This window comes from Oryctolagus cuniculus, chromosome 1 (genome assembly GCF_051225735.1).
Source record: "Oryctolagus cuniculus isolate XC-2025 breed Fujian yellow rabbit chromosome 1, ASM5122573v1, whole genome shotgun sequence".
Lineage (NCBI taxonomy): Eukaryota > Metazoa > Chordata > Mammalia > Lagomorpha > Leporidae > Oryctolagus > Oryctolagus cuniculus.
The window spans coordinates 102,273,433-102,299,102 of record NC_142867.1 but is presented as its reverse complement, the minus strand read 5'-3'; the positions used below and the strand labels follow the sequence as shown (position 1 = coordinate 102,299,102).

The 25,670-nt window shown below is 43.7% G+C and overlaps 1 long non-coding RNA gene across 6 annotated transcripts in view; it reads right to left on the bottom strand.

The window, feature by feature from the left end:
• The window catches only part of LOC138850578 (uncharacterized), a 47,383-nt gene that overhangs the window by 14,057 nt on the left and 7,656 nt on the right, over positions 1–25,670 (bottom strand). For 3 of the 6 annotated variants that reach the window (XR_016219870.1, XR_016219874.1, XR_016219883.1), the window contains exon 2: positions 6,278–6,377. This is a non-coding gene — a long non-coding RNA (uncharacterized LOC138850578). Of the gene's footprint in view, positions 1–6,277; positions 6,378–20,374; positions 20,623–21,269; positions 21,353–25,670 lie in introns of those variants that run through there. The other 3 variants (XR_016219875.1, XR_016219876.1, XR_016219878.1) reach the window with 3 other exon arrangements.

Here is a 25,670-nt window from a genome sequence, read left to right as displayed (position 1 = left end):
TGATTAAAAAATAATATCGATATACATTCAAATCTATTGTCTAAACAAAGCTAAGATTTTTAAGTATCGATTAGGTACTTGGTCAAATTAATTTATCAATGTTTCAGTAAAACTTGGTATTATTTAGTCCTTAATGAAGACCCTTGGAGGAGAGGCAGAAGATTATAAATAGTTAATAATATGGGCTTTTGAAAAATTAATTAATTTGAGAAGCGGAGAGAGAGACAGGGAGCACACTTCGGCTGCTGGTTCACTCTCCAAATGCCCTCAGCAGACCAGCTGGGACAGGTCTGGGCAAGAGCCAGGAGCTGAGCATGCAATGCAGCTTTCCCACGGGTGAGGCAGGCAGAAACCCAATAGCTTGAGCCATCCCGGGTGTACCTTAGCAGGGAGCTGGAGTTAGGAAACAGGAGTCAAACTCAGGTTCTCTGATGTGGAAGTTTGGACTGCTAGGCTAAATGCCTGCCCCAGAACACGGAGTTTAAATCAAGCAGTCACGGGTTCAAAGTTCAGTTTCACCTATTACTAGAGACATAAAATTTGAAAATGTATTCAAATTCCTTAGGCTTCAGTCTCCACCTTTGTATTACGGGAATAATAACGACTGTTAGCCCATAAGATGGCTCTGAGGATTCAAACACATTTCACACAATGCTGCCAGTGGGACCACTCATTGTTACTGCTTGGTCCTTTCACGGATGGAGAAACCAGAGCCCTCAGCCAGCGCTTGTCCAGGATCGTTTAGCTCGTAAATGGTGGAACCATTTACAACGTAATAGCCGTTCTCCTCATTCTGCGCTTTCTGCTGCGCCATTCAGCACTTCCTCAACTCATCTTCACATTAAGCTCCAGCTCTTTCTACCCAAAGGGAGATTGCCTCCCTAAGTGGGACAGCTCCCTCAGCCTGTTTCACAGCACGGGCCTCTAACAGGCGGCATCTCCTTGGGGCTGCCAAAGGTAGTCACCGACTCTTTAGAGTTCCCAGGTCCCATGTGCTGGGTCCATGCGGAGAGGTTGGCTGCCCGTCTGTGCCACACAGCCCTCTGTTGTACGCTTGTCCCTGCCCGCTGGCCCTGGCCCATGTCCACGTGCCTCTGCTGCCTTCCCCCAGCTGGGCTTCTCTCCCAGGCCTGGGACAGCTTTTTCCTGCTGCATGCTGCTGAGTCCTGGCCCTTCGGGACTCCAATGCCCCTCAGGCACCCTTGATTTTTCCTAGGTGGGGGAGGCTCTTACAAATGTGACTCCCCCTCTCCTAGAGGTTAGAACACCCCGCTTTTTATCTTTGGCTCCCTCAGAGCCAGGCATGAGCTGATGTGTTGTTAACACTCCAGAGTTCACGGCACTAAATTTGGAAGGAAGAAGAAAACAGGAAGGGAGCAAGAAAGCAAGGGAAGGAGAGAAGAAGGAGTGAGGGAGATCGGTGGTCTTGCTTGTCATACAAGAGTTCCTGGCCAGCGCCGTGGCTCAATAGGCTAATCCTCCGCCTTGCGGCGCCAGCACACCGGGTTCTAGTCCCAGTTGGGGCGCCAGATTCTGTCCTGGTTGCCCCTCTTCCAGGCCAGCTCTCTGCTGTGGCCAGGGAGTGCAGTGGAGGATGGCCCAAGTGCTTGGGCCCTGCACCCCATGGGAGACCAGGAGAAGTACCTGGCTCCTGCCATCGGATCAGTGCGGTGCGCTGGCCGCAGCGCGCCGGCAGCGGTGGCCATTGGAGGGTGAACCAACGGCAAAGGAAGACCTGTCTCTCTCTCTCTCACTGTCCACTCTGCCTGTCAAAAAAAATAAATAAAATAAATAAAAAAAAAAAAAGAGTTCCTGAAACCACTGTAACAGTCAGCTTAATTAACACAAAAATATTTGAGCAATTTCCATCTATACTTTTATTTATATATCTACATATCTCCATGGAAGTATTGACAATAGACAACTGTCTTCTGTTTTAGTCTTAGAAATCATATTAAATTTTAAGGGAGAGGGAGCTGGCAGAGAGAATAGAAAATGAGTTTTAGACTTGGGCCATGAACATCAGATTGGGGGAGTTCAGCATCAGGACATGGAGATGGTGATGACTAATCGTATGTGTCAACTTGACTGGGCTAAGGGATGCCCAGGAAGCTGATGCACCACTATTTCTGGGTGTGTCTGTGAGGGTGTTTCTGAAAGAGATGAGCATTTGGGTCACTGGGCTGAGTAAACAAGCTCCACCCTCAGCACTGTGGAGGAGAAGCCGCTAATCCCTGGAGGAGCCAGCTGCAGCAAACCTGCGAAGGAAGCGGGAATTGGCTCTCTGTTTTTGAGTCTTCTGCTGTCCTAGAATATTGGTGCTCCTGGTTCTCAAGACTTTGGACTCAGACTGAATGACGCCATCAGCTTTCCCAGTTCTCCAACTTGCAGGTGACTGTCGTGGAACTTCTCAGCTTCCTAACTGTGAGACAACTCCCATAACAAATTTCCTCTTGCATATATTTCTATACAGGCATCCTTCAGTATCCATGGAGATCGGGTCCAGTAACCCTGAATACCAAGATCCATAGAGGCTCAAGTCTCTTATATAAACAGCAAAGTTTTGCACATTACCTGGCTACATCCTACTTTAAATCATGTATATTACATTTAATACCTAATGTAATATTAATGTTATGCAAATAGTTACTGCATTATTTAAGAAATAAGGGCAGGGGGCGGCGCTGTAGCATAGCGAATAAAGCTGCCTCCTGCAGTGCTGGCATCCCATATAGGGGCCGGTTCAAGTCCGGGCTGCTCCACTTCCCATCCAGCTCTCTGCTATGGCCTGGGAAAGCAGTAGAAGATGGTCCAACTCCTCGGGCCCTTGCACCTGTATAGGAGACCTGGAGGAAATTCCTGGCTCCTGGCTTCAGATTGGTGGGTCTGGCCATTGCAGCAAATTGGAGAGGGAACCAGTATATGGAAGACTTCTCTCTTTCTCTCTCTCTCTCTCTCTCTCTCTGCCCCTCCTTCTCTCTCTGTGTAACTCTTTCAAATAAATAAATAAATCTCTCTCTCTTTTTTTTTTTTAAGAAAGACCAAAAAAAAAAAAAAACCCACAGTCAATACAGATAGAATTTGGGGTTCTTTTTTTCTCAATTTTAGAGAAATTTTTCTCAAATTTAGAGGCTGAGACAGAGACAGAGAGAGTTCCCATCCACTGGCTCACTCCCCAAATGCCTGCAATGGCCAGGGCTGGGTCAGGCCTAAACTGGACCTAGGATCTCAATCCAGACATCCCACATAGGTGGCAGGAACCCAGTCATTTGGATCATGACCAAAGTCTGCATTAGCCCAAAGCTGGAGTCAGGAGCTGGAGTTGATTTCAAACCCACATACTCCCATATGAATGTGGGCCTCTTAACAGCAAACACGAAGGTTGCCCCTAATTTTTTCTGAGTATTCCCCATCTTTGGTTGGCTGAACCTGCAGATGTGGAACCTGTGGCTAGGAGGGCTGCCTATGTATCCTATGAGATCATTTTCCCTGGGTAATTCTAATAAAAATATTAGAAACCCTAAGTTTGTTGAAACAGCTATGCCTCCAAGCTCCTGTGCAACCTTGGGCAAATCACTTTCAAGTTTACTAATATGGAGATAATTCTGAAGGGTGTTAGTCTTACAGAGCAATCATACACAATAAATGTGATACAACTTAAACAGTCAAGATTTTAAAAGATCCATGACAGTGACTATTGCACTATCTGAATTTTCACAATCTTTAAGGACTGTGTTCTATTATTTCAATTTTTTTTGTGTTTTCTTCCATGCCTCGATTAATGCCTTCATAATTCCTGATTTTCAGCCATACAGTCATTCATTTCCATTAGTTCTATTTCTGAAGTGGTAGAATCTGTTCCTGGCCTTTCTGTTCCCACTGTGACTCCTACTCTCAATAATTCTCATTTAGGTACAATAGTCCCATAACATTTATGACTACCTCTTTAGACAATCATTCTCCATTATGTCTACTGCATCTTGGACATTTATATAAATTTAGACCGTCCATGCCGTGTGCCTATGAGAGTACATAAAAGCTCATCTTTTGGCTGCAGTTATCTTGGTTATATCCAATATTCTCTGTTCTTCAATCCCTTGGCTTTCTATTCCTGTTCTTAATACTGGGTGCAGACTGTTTTTTTTTTTTCAATTATCTAGATGGACTTGTTTCTCTTTCATTTCCTACATTCTCTCTCTAACACCATTCTTATTCATAAACTCCTCTTACCTGCATCTGAGGGTAAAAAACTATTTTCAATGTCCCATTCTGTTCATGATTGACTCATTCTAGCCCCACCATAGGAAGCCAGGAGAATTCTGTCATTCAAGTGATTGTTCCAAAACTCAAATTATAGCCTGATAGTCTCTGATGATGGTACCCACAACAAAATTCAAGGTTTTGTTACTTGGATGACTATGAGGCACAAAGGATCTTTGGCAAAAGAAGGGCGGTGGGAAGGAGACCAGAAGTTTAGTCTTTGGGACCCTCCACCACTGGAAATGGAAGATGACCTGGGAAGAAGTGACCAAGCTACAAAGGCAAGCCCAGAGAAGGTTATGTGGTGAGCATGGGGCAGGTGGTGGGGAGGGAAGTTGTTAATAGTCTCAGCTGCCAATCCAGAAGTTGCTGGCAGTGCCATGGAAGCAGAGACAGTGGTGGTGGTCAGCCAGGCTGACAATAACCACACCCTTCAGGTTTTCACTTTTGTAAGCATACATAGGAATCCTGGCTGACAGCTCCGTTCATCCCTTCAATCAACGGTTGGCCAACAACTACGTGCCAGGCATAATGTTAGTCACTGGGTACACATGGAAGGGGAAAGCAGCCATCACATCCTCCTTGGCAAGTGTCATTAAATAACTTAGCAGGTAGATTCTTAACCACTGCACAACACCAGTCCCATACCCCATCCCCTTCTCAAAGATTTATTTGAAAGGTAGCATTACGGGGGTGGTAGGGAGAGAGAGATTCCATCCACTGGTACACTCCCCAAATGATCACAACCAGCAGGGCTGGGCTAGGCCAAAGCCAGGAGCCTGGAACTCCATTCGGGTCTCCCACATGAGTGGCCTGGGCCCAAACACTCCAGCCATCTGGAGCTTCCCCAGAAGTGGAGCAGCTGGGACTCAAACCGATGCTCACATGGTTTGCCAGCATCATAGGTGGTGGCTTAACCTGCTACGCTGGAACGCTGGCCTCTACTAGTCTTCTGTATTGTCTTGTCAACATTAGAATGGATTTTTGAACCAGCAGATGTGGCTTCTTGCCAGTGCATTTATGCAAACAATTCTCAGATGCACCACAAATATGCAACCAGGATAACGTTATAGCCTCTGTGCAGAAATACTGCTCAGGAATAAAGACAGGGTTTTGATAAATGACCTCCTTCCTAGGAAAATTACACACATTGCTGGTTTCTGAATGCTGTAAATTTTCCAAGCAGCTTTTTCAACAGACAGAACCTGTATAGTCAGTTAAAAAAAAATTCCCAAACTGGGATCTTGGAGAGTTAATCATTACAACACAGTTTTCAGTAATATCCCCATAGGTTTATGCTAATAGTCTAGAGTCCTTGGTGACCCAAAATGAAGTAATTACATTTTGCTGATCTTGCTTCTCATAGCAGGATTGATAGCAAAAAATGTCTCCTGAGAAGAAACTAGTTCACATCACCAAGAATCAGGGTCCACTGAGGAAGAGCACTTACATAATTAAAGAGACATATCATATTTATGGCTTGAAAGACACCCATTGTAAATGTGTCAGTTTTCCTTAAAACCAATCTACAAACTTATCGTAAATAAAAATTCTGACAAATTCTTTTTGGAATTTGACCAAAAAAATTAAACATTTTCTGGAAGAATAAAAAAAAGGGAGGCTGGTGCTGTGATGTACAGGGAAAGCTGCTGCCTGCAGTGCTGACATGCCATATGGGCGCAGGTTCAAGTCCTGGCTGCTCCACTTCTGATCCAGCTCTCTGCTATGGCCTGGGAAAGCAGTAGAAGATGCCCAAGTCCTTGGACCCCTGCACCCGTGTGGGAGACCTGGGGGAAGCTCCTGGCTCTTGGCTTTGGATTGGCACAGTTCTGGCCATTGCGGCCAATTGGGTAAGTGAACCAGCGGATAGAACACTTCTCTCTCTCTGCTTCTTCTCTCTCTGTGTAACTCTTTCAAATAAATAAATAAATCTTTTAAAAAAAGGCAAGAATAACTGAAAAGATCCTAAAGACCAAATAGTATTAGGGAAGACATTGTCAAGCATTTAAATACTCACAATGGCTGGAACTGCATAGGGGACCATCCAGGAGCCAGGAACACAATGCAGGCCTCCACGTGTATCACCATGGCCTCCCAGGGTCTGTGTGAGCAGGAAGCTGGAGTCAAAAGTAAAGTCAGTGCCAAAAATTCAACCCAAATACTACAATGTAAGACACAACATCTGTTTTTTAAATTAATTAATTAATTTGAATGGCAGAGTTACAGAGAGGGAGAGCCACACGAGAGGTCTTCCAAATGCTGGTTCATGTCGCAAATGGCCACAACAGCTGGACATGGGCCAGTCTAAAGCCAGGAACCAGGAGCTTCTTCCACCAGGAACCAGGAGCTTCTTCCGGGTTTCCCATGTGGGTGCAGGTGCCCTAGGACTTTGGGCATCCTCCATTGCTTTCCCAGACACATTAGCAGAGAGCTGGATCAGAAGTGGAGCAGCCGGGACTTGAACTGACATCCATACAGCACTACAGGCAGCGGCTTTACCTGCTGTACCACAGCACTGGCCCCAGAGACCCAAGCACGTTAACTGCTGGACGAAGTGCCTGCTCCTAGATGCATACTTTTGTAATTTTTTAGTGTAGAAGGACTTACAGCCTGACATTTGATTGTGCAAGCATCAGATTCCCCACTGAGCGTGGCCTTGCCAAGACACAGCGTACTGCCCCCGGGGGCTGGAGGAGATCCATGTTCCCTCCTACACACACGGCCTTGTGGAGAATGCCCCAGTGATTTGCTCGTGAAAGAAGGAAATATTCAAGTTTGGAGCTCAGATGGTTCCGCAATATACTGACACTACCAGGCTTCATGTGGCTGCGTAGTCCACCACTCAGGGTGACCTTGAGGCCCACTTTCCTTGCTGGAAGGAGAAAGGGCCTTAGGATTTAGAATCCAAGAGAAAAAGCTTTCTGTTTAGGGCCACATGCACAATTCCCCTGCAGTGGAAAGTGAAACGCTTACTTTGCCATTTCTTGGCAAACAGAAAAAAGATTTGAGTGCAGTCTCGGTGATTAATTCTGACTGTAATGTAGCACAACAGGAGAGAGGAGTGATGCTGGGAGACACTGCCTCTTGCTCCATGATCAAGGTTAAGGTCAGGAGTGGACGCCAGCATCATAACACAGGCAGTGCTGTGGAGGGCTCTGTCCCCTTAGAACTGAGAGTTGGGATCAGCCCAACAAGCAAAGAACCCCATCCAGCTACAGAACAAATTGAGAACAAAGAATCACTTCTGTTGATTCAAAGATAATGTAGAAGTGTTTGGGCTTATGAGTCCAAGAAGAAGCGGATAGATTAATTTTAACTTGTCAATATGAATATATCCCAATTTTAAGCACAGGTCTGTTTAGATTTCAGAGAAGACACAGCTTCCTGTTTATCAACAGTCTGCAGTAGAACTCTATCATCTGCTGTTTTTCCTCTTGCACTTTCTTCAGCCTCCCTCATCCCCTGCCTCCTGACCCTTGGGACTCTCTCCTACTCTCTCTGCTTCAGCTCTAGGATCCTCCACCTTTCCTACTACCCCAGTTCACCAGATATTTCATCCCTCAATCCACTTGCACCTTGAGCTCTTCCTCAGTCCCCTCCTGCCATGGCCACTCACCTATTTAAGCTCCCACTAACAGTTCTCACACCCTGTTGGATGTGATCAACCACCTCCTGCTCCCATAGGTCAGCCCTATGCATCCTCTAGTACCATGTCTGCAGACCCAACCAAACACAGATCAGAAATATTGTTTGAAAAATAAATATAATGAACATGAACAGACTTTCTCTGCTTGTCATTAGTCCCTAAACAATACAGTGCAGCAATTACTTATACAGTATTTACATGGTATTCAGTACCGTAAATAACCTAGATATAGTTTAAACTGTATGGGAGGATGTGCACAGGCTATACACAAATACTATATCATTTTATGTAAGCAACTTGGGCATCCTCAGATTTCGGTATTTACAGAGAAAGGGAAGCCTGGAACCAATGCCCTATGGATACCAAGAGACAACTGTACCTGGAATACTTGATTGGCACTATTGGTTTATCTAAGATCCCAGAGTTTGGGGCCAGTGTTCTGATGCACCTGGTGAAGCCACCACCTGCAACACTGCCATCCTCTGTGAGCACCAGTTTGAGTCTCAGCTGCTCAGCTTCTGATCCAGCTCCCTGCTAATGCACTTGAGAAAGCAGCAGAAAATGGCCCCAGTGCTTGGGACCTTGCCACATACATTGGTGACCCAGATGGAGCTCCAGGCTCCTGGTTTTGGCCTGGCCCAACCTCAGCTGTTATTATCATTTGGGCAGTGAACCAACAGATGTAAGCTCTCTCTAGCTCTGTTTCTCTCTATCACTTGGCCTTTGAAATAAATCTTTAAATACAAAGATCCCAAAGTTTTGAACACGGGAGATGCTCAGTGATGCTTGTGGACTAAACGAACAAATCACCAGTGTTGGAGGCAGCAGTAATGTCAAGAATGAATAAAATTTCAGCCACAAACTTTAAGTGGCGCAAATGTCACTCTAAGTTTACACCACCCTAAATAACTAAAGCTTATATCCACAAGTACCTAGAGGGAGCCAGAGCTAATTCCATCCTCTGGAACACATAAAACATAACCATTTTTGAGACTCGATATTAAAGGAGGAAAGGTCTGGCCAGTTTGCAGGCCTGGAGGTCCAAAAAGCTCAGAATAAACCCAATCACCCATTCTCTATTTGGTCAGGGTTCTGTGACTGTCCTCTCTTGTCTGCTCTAAGGACAAGAGGAGGATGCACAGCCGCTGTTTCTACTTTTATCACAAAGTAGTCATTTCTTTCTCCTTTCCCTAACATTTTTCCCTGAGTAGTATTATTTGCTTGGTAAACACACTACATACTAATAGCATGTGAATTCTAGGAAATTTACATTTCCTTCTGTTTTCTCAAAGCTTTTTTTTTTTTTTTTTTTCCAGGAGGTCCATTTTTAATCCTCCGTCATTGAAGAAGGGACCTCTCCAACCAGCCCTTGTTTCCTCCCGGGCTTATTCTAATCATCTTCGTATCTGGCTGGCCTGTCTAATTGTGTTTGTGATTCCACTGGGCATGGGGCCACTCACATCTTGCTTCTGTACTGAGCTACGTGTTTAAGTCACATACTCTGAGCACCTTAGGTACTAAAGGGAAGCTACAGGAGAGATTTTGCAATGACAGAAGCTCTTTTATGTACTAAAGCAGTAATTTACCAAATGTGCCTTAGTGATCTGAGAGAAAATTGCTGCTTCTCCCATGGTGTTTAATTTGCTTCCAAGAAGTTAGGCAGAGTGGGGGAGACCTGGGCTGATGTGAACAAACTGATAATCTGACACTTACCTTCCTTAAAATCAATACTATTGCTTAACCACAAGAGCTAGTGTAGGAAATGAGCTTAAAGGCACAGGCCGAGCTCTCTAAACACTGAAATCTTCAGCATCCTCTCAAGAAAAGAACCTAAAGGGGAATGCTGTTTCCATCTCATGACTTCTCTCAGAATAGATTTTTTTAAAACCTAATAATAGTTATAATATGCATGTACTTCTAACATGGAGATTACCAAGTATCCAACACATTGCAGTTTTGAGACATGTTTGTCATTTGAAACTTAGAAAGTCAATACTTCTCAAAATAAAAGAGATCCTTGTGGCTGGTGCTGTGGTACAGTGGGTTGAAGCCTCTGCCTGCGGTGCCAGCATCCCATATGGCCACAGGTTCAAGTCCTGACTGCTCCACTTCTGATCCAGCTCTCTGCTATGGCCTGATAAAACAGTAGAAGATGGCCCAAGTCCTTGGGCCCCTGTATCCACATGGGAGACCTGGAAGAAGCTCTTGGCTCCTGGCTTCGGATCAACTCAGCTGTGGCCATTGTGCTCATTTGAGGAGTGAACCAGTGGAATGGAAGACCTCTCTTTCTCTCTGGCTCTACCTCTGTCTGTAAATCTGTCTTTCAAATAAAATAATTCTAAAAACTAAACAAACAAACAAAAAAAAATAAAAGCTATCCTTTTATGACTTTATCAATCACCCACACACTCTACAACCTCAAGGGAAACCCAAAGGAACCATTGCAATCTCTTTGAAATTATCTCAACACATGATGGAATGTTCTGAAGTATCTACTGAACATTCAGTATGTGCCAGGCACTGGGCCAGACAACCCAGATGAAATGATGATCAAAAGTAACATTAGCCGGCCGCAGCGCGCCGGCCGCGGCGGCCTTTGGAGGGTGAACCAACGGCAAAAGGACGACCTTTCTCTCTATCTCTCTCTCACTGTCCACTCTGCCTGTAAAAAAAAAAAAAAAAAAAAAAAAAAAAAAAAAAAAAGTAACATCACCCTCACTTTCATGAAATTTGCAAAAAATTTGGAGAAACTGATGTAAATAAATCCCTATATAATTACCTTCCATCTGCTGGTTCACGCTCCAAACGGCCTCAACAGCCAGGCTCACTCCAGCTGAAACCAGGAACCTGGAACTCCATTTAGGTCTCTCACATGGGTGGCAAAAGCCAATTACTTGCTGCTTTCGTAGGTGCACTAGCAGGAAGCAGGATTGGAAGTGGAGCAGCTGGGACTCAAACCACTTTTCCAATATGAGATGCTGGCCATGTAAGTGTAGGATTAACCAACTGCACCACAATGCCAGTCCCTGGGAACCCTATTCATCCAGTTAGGACAAAAGTCTTGAAATTGTCCTTTGGTTTTCTTTCCTTCATATCCCACATTCAGCTTACCAGGAAATCCTGTTGGATTTATTTCCAGCCTACACCACAATTTTACCATCTCCTACCACTTACTTTGTCACACTGTCTCAGTTCTGGACACCCTTTCTATCATCCTGATCTTTCCATAGATTCCTAACTGATCTCTTTGGTTCTGGTCTTTTGTTCTATTCTCTATAAAGCAGAGAGAGCCTTGTAAATCAGGTCATGTCATTTCTTATTTATATGTTTTCAATGTCTTCCCGAGACACTGAGAATAAAATTCTTACCTTGGCATATAAGACTTCACATGATCTGGCCTTTGCCTGCCTCTCTAATCACCTTCCCTCCCACCCTTCATACTATTCTTTGAGTTTTCTCTGCACATTTGCACCTTGGAATCTCAGCACTTGAGTCTCTCTGGCTAGAATGTGGTGTACCTGGATATCACCACTACTCCCTCCTTCAGTTTATATGTGTCTCCACTCAAATATCACCTCACCAGAGAGGCCTCCCCTTGCTACCTGGTCTCTCCCTACTGCTTCCTCTCTACCCTCTTGGCACGCTTTATTTCCCTTCTAGGTCTTGGTGCCCTCTGACTTTGCGCCCTGTGTGCGTGTGTGTGTGTGTGTGTCTCCTCTTAGGATGTAAGAGTCAAGAGTGTCAGAACCTTTGTCTCATTTGCTCTTGTACCCTCAGTGCTTAGAACAATGAGTGCCTGGCACATTTTAGGTATTCATCAAAAATTGGCTGCCTAAACAAATATGCCAATAGCATACAGGAAAATTACAATAAGCTATTAGACAGGGACTGCGGATTGGTACCATTGAAGGCAGTGAGGGAAGTATGTGTTCTGGTTAACTTCTCTAAATAAAAAGGCAGCCACACAAATGTAGACAGGAGAGTTCTGTAACACTAGCAAGAGAGCTGCTTACCCCTCCTTCTGAGTTGACCCATTGGTGGCAGGCTTAGGAGCTCCATTGAAGAAAAATGCTTTTCCATGTATGATTTGGTTTTGCTTTTTCCCAGAGAAATGTGACCAGCAATATCTCCATTTATCTATGTAACAGATATGCTAAATCTTTGGACAAGAGAGATGAAAGGGGAAGGAATAAAACCAGTTTTGTCTTAGAAAAAAGGCAATGAAATAGAGGAGCCTTGTGACATACCCACTGTGATAGTGATGGAGCTCAATGCGTAATTGATCTTCCTAACTTATCACTGACCTCTGCTTCCAGGACCAAAGATAGGAGGAGGGAAAAAAGGAGATAAGTCTCTGCATATCTACCCAGAGTAGATGTGCTTTCTCTCATAGCTTCTTAAGTCTAGCCATCGCCTAAACTTCTGATCATGACTCCCCTAAGCTCTGCAAAGTGTAAGAAGTAACAAAGGTGTGGAAGGAAAGGCTGGCTGTTCAACAAATGCCGTTGAAAGGTTAACATGTTGGTACAACAAAAGGGGACAAGAAAGAAGGTTATTAAAAAAAAGATTTATTATTTGTAGAGCAGAACAACAGAGATAGGGAGACACACATACATGGATCATCTTTTAAAAAAAATTTATTTCCTTTGAAAGGCAGTGTGATAGAGAGAGAGAGATCCTCTATCCATTGGTTCACTCCCTAAATTGCTGCAACAGTGGGGGCTGGGCCAGGCCAAAGCCAAGAGCCAGGAACCTCATCTGGGACTCTCACGTGGGTGGCAGGAATCCAACTACTTGAACCATCTTCTGCTGCTTTCTCAGGTGCATTAGCAGGAGCTGGATGGGAAGTGGAGCAGCCAGCTCTCAAAACAGCACCCATGTGGGATGCTGGCACTGCAAGCTGCAGCTTAACCCACTAAGCCACAACTCTGGCCCCAGTAAAGAAAGTTTTCTTGTGTGTGTGTGTGTGTGTATGAAGTACTTCAAAAAAGTGTGTGGAAAAGGGAATCAAAAGATGACTTTACGTTGGTGCATAATTTTTCCATAATGTACGGATCTATGAACTTTTTGAAGACTTACCTTATTAACACGCACACACAGCTCAAATCTAATAATTTCCTCCTATGTGAAGAAAAGGGATTTAGTGGATAGCATAAAAAGAATTGTAACTTACGGAATTTAGTGGAGAAATTACTGTCTTTTCTGTGGCCTCTGGGTGTTTACTCTCCACCTTAGGTGGTTCTTGTTTAGGTAAAGTTTGTTTTTCTTAAAAAGTACAGAGGAATTAGATCTGTCAAATGCAGCATCATGGATGCATAAGATTTAATTGAGTAACTCGTGTTGTCCAGGCATTTGTTAAGTCCAAAATAACAGAAGCAGAGTGGCAGCCACAGGACTTGGAGCCGGTCATTCCTCAAATGCTGTCTGTAGGGTGTGGGCAGTTCACGAGTGTGCCGCCTCTCCCACTGCAGCACAACCTAGGAAGTGTCTCCTTTGCGCACCTTCACCTTTGGGGTGTTGTGGTCCTTGGTCCTCAGGCCGGTTTTGTTTATCTGCCCTGTGTCAGTCTGCTTTCCCCTCCATGCCTATTTCTTCCAGCATTTCTCAACCTATGGCTGCTTTCCTCCTAGTTATTTCTTAGCCACAGCATGCCTCTCTTGCCTGTAATTTACTGGGATGCCTTGGTTCTTGGCTTCACCATCTAGATATGGTAATTATGCACCAAGCTGCTATAACACCAGTACCCAAATAACAAATCTGAGAAATTAACTCTGCGTTATTTTCAATTCACCAGAAAACAATGAGGGATTATAGAAGATAAGGTTGAGTGGCTACCCAAGAGCTATTCCCAAACCTCTTATCCATCTATCATTTATTCAGCCTGAAAGCAAAATATTTGTTTTTTCCATTTCTCTTTGTAGATACAGGATGACCTAGGGACGCAGTTCTGGCCCGTGGGACATAATCGAAGCTCGCTAGTCAAAGAGGGAGGATTCCGTAAAAGCTGCTTCTTCCCTGAAAAACTAAATGGACAAGACTGATGGTGTCCCTCCCCCTCTAGCTCTTTCTTTCTCTTTTGAACACAGAGTTGACAGCTGGATCTGAAGTGCCACCTTGTAACCATAACAGAAGGGTCAAAAGGACAGATAAATGGACCCTGATACCACTGAGTCTGAGAACCAAGCCCCGCAGCGATCTAGAGAGACCTCCTGTTAAGTGAGAAAAATCAACCTCTCTCTTCTTAAGTGATGATAGCGGGTTTTTCTGTTGTTTTCAGGCCAGTGAAGATCTTAACTGGTGCACAGTTACTTCCTTTTCCCCACGCCACAAATCCCCTTAAAGGCTCGAACTTCTTGGTTATCATGGAAAGACAATTTTGTGGATTTTCTTTTGTTTTGTTTGCTTTACTTATTTACTTATTTTTATTTGAGAGGCAGAGACACACAGAGCTTTCATTATCTGGTTTATTCCCCAGATGTCCACAATGACTGGACCTGGGCCAGGCAGGAGCCAGGAACTCAGTCCAGGTCTCCTGTGTGAGGGACATGGACCCAACTATTTGGGCCGTCACTGCTGGCTCCTAGTGTCTGCATCAGCTGGAAGCCGGAGTCAGCAGCCGAGCTGTGCACTGAACTCAGATACTCCAGGACGGGCCATGAGCATTTTAACTGGTGTCTGAACTGCTAGGCCAAAGACCCACTCTGCTTTTATTCTTCAACTGAGGTTAAGAGGAGGATAGAGCCGAAATACCCAAGAATCCCAAGGCTGGGAAGGATGAGGTATTAGATTCTACAAAGCGGGAGGCCTCAGATGGTTCCTGCACATGGCCTCCAAGGGAGCCGGACACCAGAGGGTGCTTCCTTGGCTTTCAAGGCTGCAGCCTTGAAGCCACTGAAACAGCTTCTGTGGTCAGTGCAGGAGACCATGGGAAGGGCACCTTGCTACTGCCCAGTGCAGCAGTGATCAGAGATCATCGGGGAAGCAGTGGAAATGGCTTCATGTCATACCAGGAAGAGCCAGCAAGACTGCGGCAACTGTGCAGACTAAGGATCAGGCCTCCTGTGTACCCCAAGGCTCAGGTTCTGTGTAATGCGGTTGTGAGGGAAGAAGCGATGACTTGAATGCCTGATTTTTTTTTTTTTTTTTTTTTTTTTTTTTTTTTTTTTTTACAGGCAGAGTGGACAGTGAGAGAGAGAGACAGAGAGAAAGGTCTTCCTTTGCCATTGGTTCACCCTCCAATGGCCGCTGCAGCTGGCGCACCGCGCTGATCCAATGGCAGGAGCCAGGAGCTTCTCCTGGTCTCCCATGGGGTGCAGGGCCCAAGCACTTGGGCCATCCTCCACTGCACTCCCTGGCCATAGCAGAGAGCTGGTCTGGAAGAGGGGCAACCGGGACAGAGTCTGGCGCCCCGACTGGGACTAGAACCTGGTGTGCTGGCGCCGCAAGGCGGAGGATTAGCCTAGTGAGCCGCAGCACCGGCCTGAATGCCTGATATTGGACTTTCTGTCTACACTAACAAACAGGGGTTAGGCTCGATTTATTTTTAAATTATGTTTATGTTTATATATATTAAAGATTATTTATTTGAAAGGCAGAGCTACACACATACAGATTTTCCACCCACTGATTCACTCCCCAAATGACCACAACACCCAAGTCTGGGCCAGAGTGAAGCCAGAAGCCAGAAGCTTCTTCCTGGCCTCCCATATGGGTGGAGGGTCCCAAGCACCTGGGCCACCCTCTGCTGCTTTCCCAGGTACATTAGCAAGAAGCTGGATTGGAAGCAGAGCTGCCAGGTTTCAAACCAATGCCCATATGGGATGCCAGCAGGCTTAATCCACTTTGCCACAATGCCAGCCCCCATGTTTTTATATTTAAAGTGGGAATAGAATATTCTAGGGTTTTTAATCCCATTTCATCATTTTATCAAAATGACAATTTATTTTCTTTAATTATGCATATTTTAAACTGTATATATTAATTTTTACTTTATTTTACTATGAGGTTTAGTCTACAAAAACTTGAGCTAATATATTAGGAAAAGGGGTGTGGCTTTCAATATAGAACTTTCTTATAGCTATTAATATTTCTTTTGATTAATCTATTGCATGACTTTACTTTAAAAATTCACAGAAAAATGGAGTTAAAAGAAGCTTAATTTGGTGGAAACAATTAAATATATGCATTTTTTTCATAATGCACATTTTCTAGGAAACCTTTTTTTAAATCAGGGATTGATATATTAATATTACATGACAGAATTTATCACAGATTTAGAAAGTCAGGAAAGAAAGATACATTACTATGCAAGGAGTATAATTAAGTAAAGACACTTATAAATGTCTTATACCAAATAATATGACATCCACACATTTTTATACTATTATACTATATATAATTACATTTCATGTTTCATATATTATATTATTATATACATTATATAATACATATTGTGTATATATATATATAATTTCATATATGAGAGAACACAGATGAGATTTATCTTTCTTCGTCTGCCTTGTTTCACTTAGGATAATGATCTCTAGTTCCAGCCATTTTGTCACAAATGTCAGGAATTCATTCTTGTTTATGGCTGAGTAATACTCTGCTGTGTATATATCCCACGTTTTATTTATCCAGTCATCTATTGAAGGGCATCTAAGTTGATTTCCCATCTTTGTTTTTGTGAGTTAGGCTGCAATAAACATAGGAGTGCAGGTATCTCTTTAACATGTTGATTTTATTTTCTTTGGATATAGTCCCAGAAATGGGATAGCTGGGTCACAAGTTACATCTATTTTTAGTTTTCTGAGGAATCTCCATACTGTTTTTCCATAATGGCTGTATTAATTTGCATTCCCAACAACAGTGTGTTAAAGTTCCCTTTTATCCTCATCCTTACCAGGGTTTGTTATCTTTTGACTTTTGGGTAATAGCCATTCTAATTGCATTGTAGATTTTATTTGCGTTTCTCTGATGGCTAGTGAGCCTGAGCGTCTTCTCACAGGCTTCTTCGCCAATTGCATTCCATTTTTGAAATATGTCTATTCCAATTGTTTTCCCATTTCTTAACTGGATTGTTTGTCTTGCTGTTGAAGTTTTTGTGCTCCTTGTGTATTCCGGGTATTAGCCTTTATCAGATGCATAGTTTGCCAACATTTTGTTCCATTCTCTTGGTTGTCTCGTCATTATATCCAGTGTTTCCTTTGCTATCCAGAAGGTTCTTAGTTTGATGTAATCCCATTTTTCTAGTTTTATCTTTATTGCTTGTGCTTTTAGGGTCTTATCCAAAAAGTCTATTGCCTATACCAATCTCTTGGAGTGTTTCTCCTATGTTTTCCTCCAGTACTTTCACAGTTTCTGATCTTCCATTTAGCTCCTTGATCCATTTTAAATTGATTTTTGCATAGAGTGTTCAGTTTTAAACTTGTTTATGTGGAAATCCAATTTTTCCAACACCATTGATTGAGGAAACTATCCTTTCTGCAGGGAATATTTTTAGCACTTTTGTCAAATACAAGTTGGTTGTAGATGAATAAATTTAGTCTGGGGCTTCTATTTTGTACCATTGTTCTTCCTGTTCTTGTACCATTGTCTATTTTTGAGCCAGCACTATGCTGTTTTGGTTGTAATGGCCCTGCAGTATGTTCTGAAATCAACTATTGCGATACCTCAAGTTTTGTTTCTTTTATTGTTCAAGATTGCTTTGGGTATTCCAGGTCTTTTGTGTCCCTCTGTGAATTTTGGGATTGTTTTGTCTAATTCTGTGAAGAATAATGTTGGTATTTTGATAGGGATTGCACTGAATCTATAAATCACTTTGGGTAGTATTGACATTTTGATAATATTAATTCTTCTGGTCCATGAACATGAGAGTTTTTCCAGTTTTCTGTGCCTTTTTCTATTGCTTTTATTATAATTTTGTAATTTTCATTATAGAGGTCCTTCACATCTAGGTTAAATTTATCTCAAGGTATTTAATATTTTTGTTGTTACTGTGAATGGGATTGATCTTACAAGTTCTTTCTCAGCAAGACTATTGTTGAGGTATAAAAATGCTACTGATGTTTGCACATTGATTTTGTACCCTGCAACTTTGCAGAATTATTTTATCAATTCTAATAGTCTCTTGGTGGAGTGTTTTGAATCCCTGTGTATAGAACAACAACATCTGCAATCAGAAATAATTTGATTTCCTCCTTTCTTTTTGTATACCTTGTATTTCTCTCTCTTGCCTAGTGGCCCTGACTATAACTTCCAGAACTTTACTGAATAAAAGTGGTGAGAGTGAATGCCCTTGTGTGGGTCTTAGTGGAAATGCTTCCAGCTATCCCCATTCAATGTGATGTTGACTGTGGACTTTGTATATTTAGATTGTATAGATATTTAGGTTACATATATTATATTCATAAGTTATATATATATATGTATAAGCTATGTGGTTAGATGAAAATCTACCTCTTTTTAACTTTTTAAAAGCATTTATTTATTTGAAAGGCAGAGTTATAACCAGATATCTTCCATCCACTGTTTCACTCCCAAATAGCCTCAACCACACTGCCCTAAAAACCTATCCTGTTTTCTGTTTGTTCCTTCTGTTCTTTGTTCCTTTTTGCCTCTTTCTCTCTGTTATTTTGGATTATTCAAATATTTTTATGATTCTTTTTATCTCCCCTATTGATTTACTATTTACACCATATTTTTTAAAATCCTTAGTGCTTTCCCTAGGTTTTTTTTTTTTTTTTTTTTTCTTTTGACAGGCAGTTAGACAGTGAGAGAGAGAGAGACAGACAGAAAGGTCTTCCTTAGGCCTGCGCTGCGGCTCACTAGGCTAATCCTCCGCCTTGCGGCGCCAGCACCCCGGGTTCTAGTCCCGGTCGGGGTGCTGGATTCTGTCCCGGTTGCCCCTCTTCCAGGCCAGCTCTCTGCTGTGGCCCGGGAAGGCAGTGGAGGATGGCCCAAGTGCTTGGGCCCTGCACCCCGTGGGAAACCAGGAGAAGCACCTGGCTCCTGGCTTCGGATCAGCGTGGTGCGCCGGCCACAGCGGCCATTGGAGGGTGAACCAACGGCAAAGGATGACCTTTCTTTCTGTCTCTCTCTCTCACTGTCCACTCTGCCTGTCAAAAAACAGAAAGAAAGAAAGGTCTTCCTTCCGTTGGTTCATCCCCCAAATGGCTGCTACGGCTGGTGCTACCATGATCCGAAGCCAGGAGCCAGGTGCTTCCTCCTGGTCTCCCATGCGGGTGCAGGGCCCAAGCACTTGGGCCATCCTCCACTGCCTTCCCAGGCCACAGCAGAGAGCTAGACTGGAAGAGGAGCAACCAGGACAGAACTGGCGCCCCGACCGGGACTAGAACCCGGGGTGCCGGCACAGCAGGCGGAGGATTTCCCTTGGTTTTAATATACATGTCTTCATGTGGCTGGCATCATGGTGCAGCTGATTAAGTTGCTGCCTGGGATGCCTGCCCTCCCAAATGAGCAACGGTTCAAGTCCCTGCTGCTCCACTTCTGATCCAACTTCCTGCTAATGCACCTGGGAAGGCAGCAGAAGATGGCCCAAGTTCCTGCCATCTACATGGGAGACCAAAAGGGAGTTCCAAATCCTGACTTCAGCCTGGCCTAGCCCCAGCCGTTGCAGCCCTTTGGGAAGTGAACCAGCAGATGGAGAGCTGTCTGTCTCTTCTCTCTCTGCAACTCTGCCTTTCAAATAAAGATATAAATCTTTTTTTTTAAAAAAAATAAGATAATAGTTACAGACTACCTTCCAATAATATTAAAGTACTTACATGATATAAGGATCTCATAACAGAACAGCATATATCTTTTTTTTTTTTAAGATTTATTTACTTACTTGAAAGGCAGAGTTACAGAGACAAAGACAGAGAGAGGGGGAGACCTTCCTTCTGCTGGTTCCCTCCCCAAATGGCTGTAATGGCCGAAGCTGAGCCAATCTGAAGCCAGGAGCCAGGAGCTTCCTCTGGGTCTCCCACAGGGGTGCAGGGGCCCAAGAGCTTTGGCCATCTTCTACTGCTTTCCCAGGCCATAGCAGAGAGCTGGATCACAAGTGGAGCAGCCGGGACTCGAACCCATATGAGATGCCGGCACTGCAGGCAGCAGCTTTATCCACTAGGCCACAGCACTGGCCCCATAACAGCACATTTCTAATTCTATTGTGCCATCATTTGTGCAATGGCTATCATATTTTTAATTTTACATATGTTACAAAAATAAAATATACTGATGCAATTAATTCTTGTGTTAAATGATTGGTTCTCTTTTAATCTAAGAACGGAATAATATATTTCTTTGTATACTTCTTTCCAGGAAATATTCTCCTAAATTGTATAAGGAAAACTATTAAATCATCTAATAAACTTTACAACAGAGTCCATAGAAGATAAGAATTAATATCAAAATTTCTCCTTTTCACTGAACATATACACATACTTCAAATGGCTTAATGCACAGTTGACCAGTTTTTTAAAAGTTTTATTTATTGTCATCTATTTGTTTTTTTTAAATATTTATTTATTTATTTGAAAGAGTTACAGAGAGAGGTAGAGACAGAGTGAGAAGTCTTCCATCCACTGATTCACTCCCCAGATGGCCGCAATGGCTGGAGCTGTGCCGATCTGAAGCCAGGAGCCAGGAGCTTCTTCTGGGTCTCCCATGTGGGTGTAGGGGCCCAAGGACTTGGACCATCTTCTTCTGCTTTCCTAGGTCACAGCAGAGAGCTGGATCGGAAGAGGAGCTGCTGGGAGTAGAACTGGCGCCCATATGGGATGCTGGCGCTTCAGGCCAGGACTTTAACCCACTGCGCCACAGCACGGCCCCTATTTTCACCTATTTGAAAGGCAGATTGAGAGTGAGCCCCACCCACTAGCTCACTGCCCAAATACCTTCGACAGCCAGAGTTGGGCCAGCCCAAAGACAGGTGATTAGAGCTCCATTCAGTTTCCCATAGGTGGAGAGGCCCAAGGACTTGAGCCATTATCTGCGGCCTTCCAGGCTGCATTAACGAGAATCTGGACGGGAAGTGGAGGAGCCAGGACTCAAACCGGCACTCTGTGATGGGGTGCAGGCTTTCCAAGTGGCATCTTAATCTGCTGTGTCACAACGCCCATCCCCAGGTTAGACATTTTTTTCCCTTGGGAGATTTTTTTTTCTTGTATGTTCACGCTTGTGTGTATATTCATGACATTTATATTCATGTATATTTACTTATCAAAAGTCTTTACATAGTGTTCTAAGATTCTTATATATTGCATGACATCATTGCTACCACTAACTGAATGTGAACATGATTCAAAACAAGTATTTTGATGAGTTGTATTGATTAGACTTTCCTCCATGATCTACTTACGTATCTGTACCAGATCCATAAAAATGGTCAATGTATTACTTTAAGTCAGGTATACAAGGAGAAGCACTTCAAGTCCTGAAACCCTGAGAATATACAGTTAGCAACTGTTAGTTAGTTTCTGACATTTCTTCAAAACTTATGAAGCTTATTCTTGAGCTGCCACGAAGAAGTGTAATATAAGGACCACTTAAGGAAGAGCCAACGGTCTCTCATAGTCGCCTTCACGTTCCTCAATGTCTGGCACGACGGATTTATCCTTTGGAATAACTTTGAGCTGGAAAGTAAATAACCCCTTACAGACCTTGTTTGTAGTGATACAAACAAGGCCAGTATATAGTTGGCCAGTATATAGCTCATATTCTTTTGCATTTATTTATTTGTGGTTTGTTTTTCTGTTGCTTTTCTATGTGTCTATGTAACTAGTCAGTCTTTTTTTTTTTAATCTAAATTCCTGTCATTAAAGTTTTTTTTATTTTTTAAGATTTATTCTTCTTTGGGGTAGCACTGTGGTATAGTGGGCTAAGCCTCTGCCTGCAGTGCCAGCATCCCATATGGGCACTGGTTCAAGACCTGGCTGCTCCACTTCTGATCCAGCTCTCTGCTATGGCTTGGGAAACCAGTAGAAGATGGCACAAGTCCTTGGGCCCTTCTACCCGTGTGGGAGACCCAGAGGAAGCTCCTGGCTCCTGTCTTCAGATCGGTGCAGCTGCAGCCGTTGCGGCCATTTGGGGAGTGAACCAGCAGATGGAAGACTTCTCTTTGTCTCTCCCTCTCTCTGTAATTCAACTTTCAAATAAACAAATCTTTTTTTTAAAAAAGATTTATTCTTCTACTAGCTCTTTAACATATTTAAGTCTGTTGGCTTAAATCAAATACCTCCCTTGACCTTGCATCCCGCTCACACTGCTGTCCTGTGTTATTCCTTCCCCAAGTCTCTTAAAGTAACGTCTACAACAGTGGCCTTCAAAGTGGGGTACAGGCATGCCTGGAAGTGTGCCAGGACTTTCAAGGGGCTACTGCTGAAGGGCAGGCATGCAGACTGCTCGTGACAAACCCACTCCAAACCTCCCATCTCCCGAAGCTTTTGGCTTTCCCCACACTGAGCCAGGGAAGCTCTGGGATCAGGTAGTCTTGCAGCCCTGCAACATAATGTTATCTCCTTACCTGGTCGTCAAAAACACCCATCCATGTCTCATCTGGGACTAAGGGGAGAAATATTGCTTACATGGATATTCAGCTTTGCACAGAGGAGCCTCAAAATTCCCAGATGGCTTCACGCGTATTATGGGGCCACCCCCTGTGTCATAGAAGGGGCTGAGACCCTAAAAGCATTCGGATCTGGCTGAAAAGCCCATGAGAGTATTTCAGGCATGGAAAGCCAAGACACTCTGGCAAACAAACAAACAAACAAACACCTAAATGAAAGATCTCTGTGAGTTAGATCCCAGTGGAAAGAACAGGTCTTCAAAGAAGGAGGTACCTTTCTCTGAAGGGAGGACAGAACTTACACTTTGACTATGACCTTGTCTAAACAAGATAAGAGTCGGAGAACTCAAGGGGCTTCCATAGCCTTGGAAACTCATGACTGGTGCATAGGGAGATTACTGATGCCATAAGCAAGAGTGTCAATTTGTAAAGTCAACAACAGGAGTCACTGTGCACTTACTCCTCATGTAAGATCTCTGTCCTTAATGTGCTGTACATTGTGATTTAATGCTATAACGAGTACTCAAACAGTATTTTTCACTTTGTGTTTCTATGTGGGTGCAAACTGTTGAAATCTTTACTTAATGTATACTAAACTGATCTTCTGTATATAAAGAAAATTGAAAATGAATCTTGATAAGAATGGAAGGGGAGAGAGAACGGGAAAGGGGAGGGTTGCGGGTGGGAGGGAAGTCATTGGGGTGGGGGAAGCCATTGTAATCCATAAGCTGTACTTTGGAAATCTATATTCATTAAATAAAAGTTAAAAAAAATAAAATAAAATAAAATAAAGGGGCTGAGAATGGGGGAGAGCCCTCTTCACCACAGACCTCAGTTGGGGTTGTATTCAGGCTGACTCTCTCTCTCTCTCTCTCTCTCTCACCCCAGGCCAACCCTTGGGCCATCTATGATGGGTATTTCTCCATGGGGTGCAGCCCACACTCACACAGGAATGTTATGTTTTTCCCTAGACTTGTCATCTTCCTTCTCTATTGGTTTCTCTTGCCTAGCCCTTTAAGATACCTAAGAACAGATAGCAATGCCTTAAAAATCCCAGACGTTTCCTCTCGGACCAGATGCTTTTCTGTCTAATAAAAGTTTCTGCCTCTTTGCAAATTGTTTCCTGGCTTTTTAATTCTATACTAAGCTGAGGAAAAGAATCCACTCATGGTGGCTGTGAGAAATGAGATGATTTTAAAGCTGATCTAACAAGTCTGTGATTCTTTTTTTTTTAATTATTTGACAGGTAGAGTTATAGACAGTGAGAGAGAGACAGAGAGAAAGGTCTTCCTTCCGTTGGCTCACTCCCCAAATGGCCACTACAGCCAGTGCTGCACTGATCTGAAGGCAGGAGTCAGGTACTTCTCCTGGTCTCCCATGTGGGTGCAGGGCCCAAGCACTTGGGCCATCCTCCACTGCCCTCCCAGGCCACAGCAGAGAGCTGGCCTGGAAGAGGAGTAACTGGGACTAGAACCCGGTGCCCATATGGGATGCCAGCACTGCAGGTGGAGGATTAACCAAGTGAGCCATGGCGCCGGCCCCAACAAGTCTGTTGATTCTAAGATTCTGGATAAAAGTTTACGGACCAGAGTTTGTCATTTTCTTTCTCTACATGCTCCAGTGTCCTGGGAACAGTCCAGAATATTCAAGTGCAGCAGCTGCATGGGCTCCCTCAACACTTACTTAATTGGCATTAAATTGCAATTAACCATAGGTGAAACTTAATTGAAATGTTGCTATGTGCATGGGTTGCTAGCATGTAATTCCCATTAGCAAGAAGCTCAGCATTCTACTCAATCTCCTGAACCCATCTTCTAGCATCTGTCTGCTGGGACAATTTCAGATACCAGTTCTGCAGCAGTCAGGGCCCAACCAGGAGGTAGAACTCATGTCAGCCATTTGAACTGAAAGAATTTCTTTCCTTTTTTGACAGGCAGAGTGGACAGTGAGAGAGAGAGAGAGAAAGGTCTTCCTTTGCCGTTGGTTCACCCTCCAATGGCCGCTGCGGCCGGCGCACCGTGCTGATCCGATGGCAGGAGCCAGGTACTTCTCCTGGTCTCCCATGGGGTGCAGGGCCCAAGCACTTGGGCCATCCTCCACTGCACTCCCTGGCCACAGCAGAGAGCTGGCCTGGAAGAGGGGCAACTGGGACAGAATCCGGCGCCCCGACAGGGACTAGAACCCGGGGTGCCGGCGCCGCAAGGTGGAGGATTAGCCTAGTGAGCCGCAGCGCCATCCTGAAGGAATTTCAAAGAAATGATTGTTCATTGTAGATAAAATTCATTTAACTACTAAGAGGGACAAAAAGGGACTTGAATGTGTTCATACACAGCAAGTACGAAATGAAGCTACTGCCTGTGAACGGGAGAAGAGTAAACGATGACGGAACAAGGGACTTAGGGGAGTCTCTTAGATCGGATGTTTTCAGAGAGGGCAAAGCTACAACAGAAATACCCACCCTGCCTATAACAAAGAAACTTAGCAGGAGGGCTTGGGCCTGAACTTAACAGAAGTGACTCACCGGCCCTGGAAGAGGTGGGTGTAGCAGAGATGATCTGTAGATGTGGGGAAAAAAAATAGAGTTTTTGAGCTAAGAGATGATACATTGATGACAGGCACTTCTAAAAATAACCATATTCATGTATTTATTTTACTTTCAAGTTTTGTTACTAAATAAGCTGTAACAATTTTTAAATTAACTTTTGATATCACATTGTCTTCAAGTCAGTAATTCAGATTGGCCAGTACAAATGACCGAACAATCAGACTTTACAGTTAAAATGAGAGTGATCAGCCACTAGCATACAATAATTTACATTTCCGTTCATTATTCTCTTCCTCAAGAAAACTAATGGTGAGCCTGGGATCTGAAGAGAAAATGTGTCTACCTTTTAGAGAAAAAAAGATCTTAGATATAAAATATCTAAGGAGGAAATAGGCCTTTATAACCAGTATTTTTGGTAGCTTTAAAATGTGTCCTCATAGAGCTGACACCTCCTTTTGAAAGGTGAAGCTTAATTCCTCTTCCCTCCCATGCAGGTTGGACTTGATTTTTCCTAACAACAGAACATGATGGATGTGACAGTGTGGCTTCCCATGCAAAGACACAAAAAGCACTGCCACTTTCATCACTTGTTCTTTGGGAGGCCAGCCAGTGTGCCATAAGGATACTCAGAAGCCACGTGGGAAAGCACA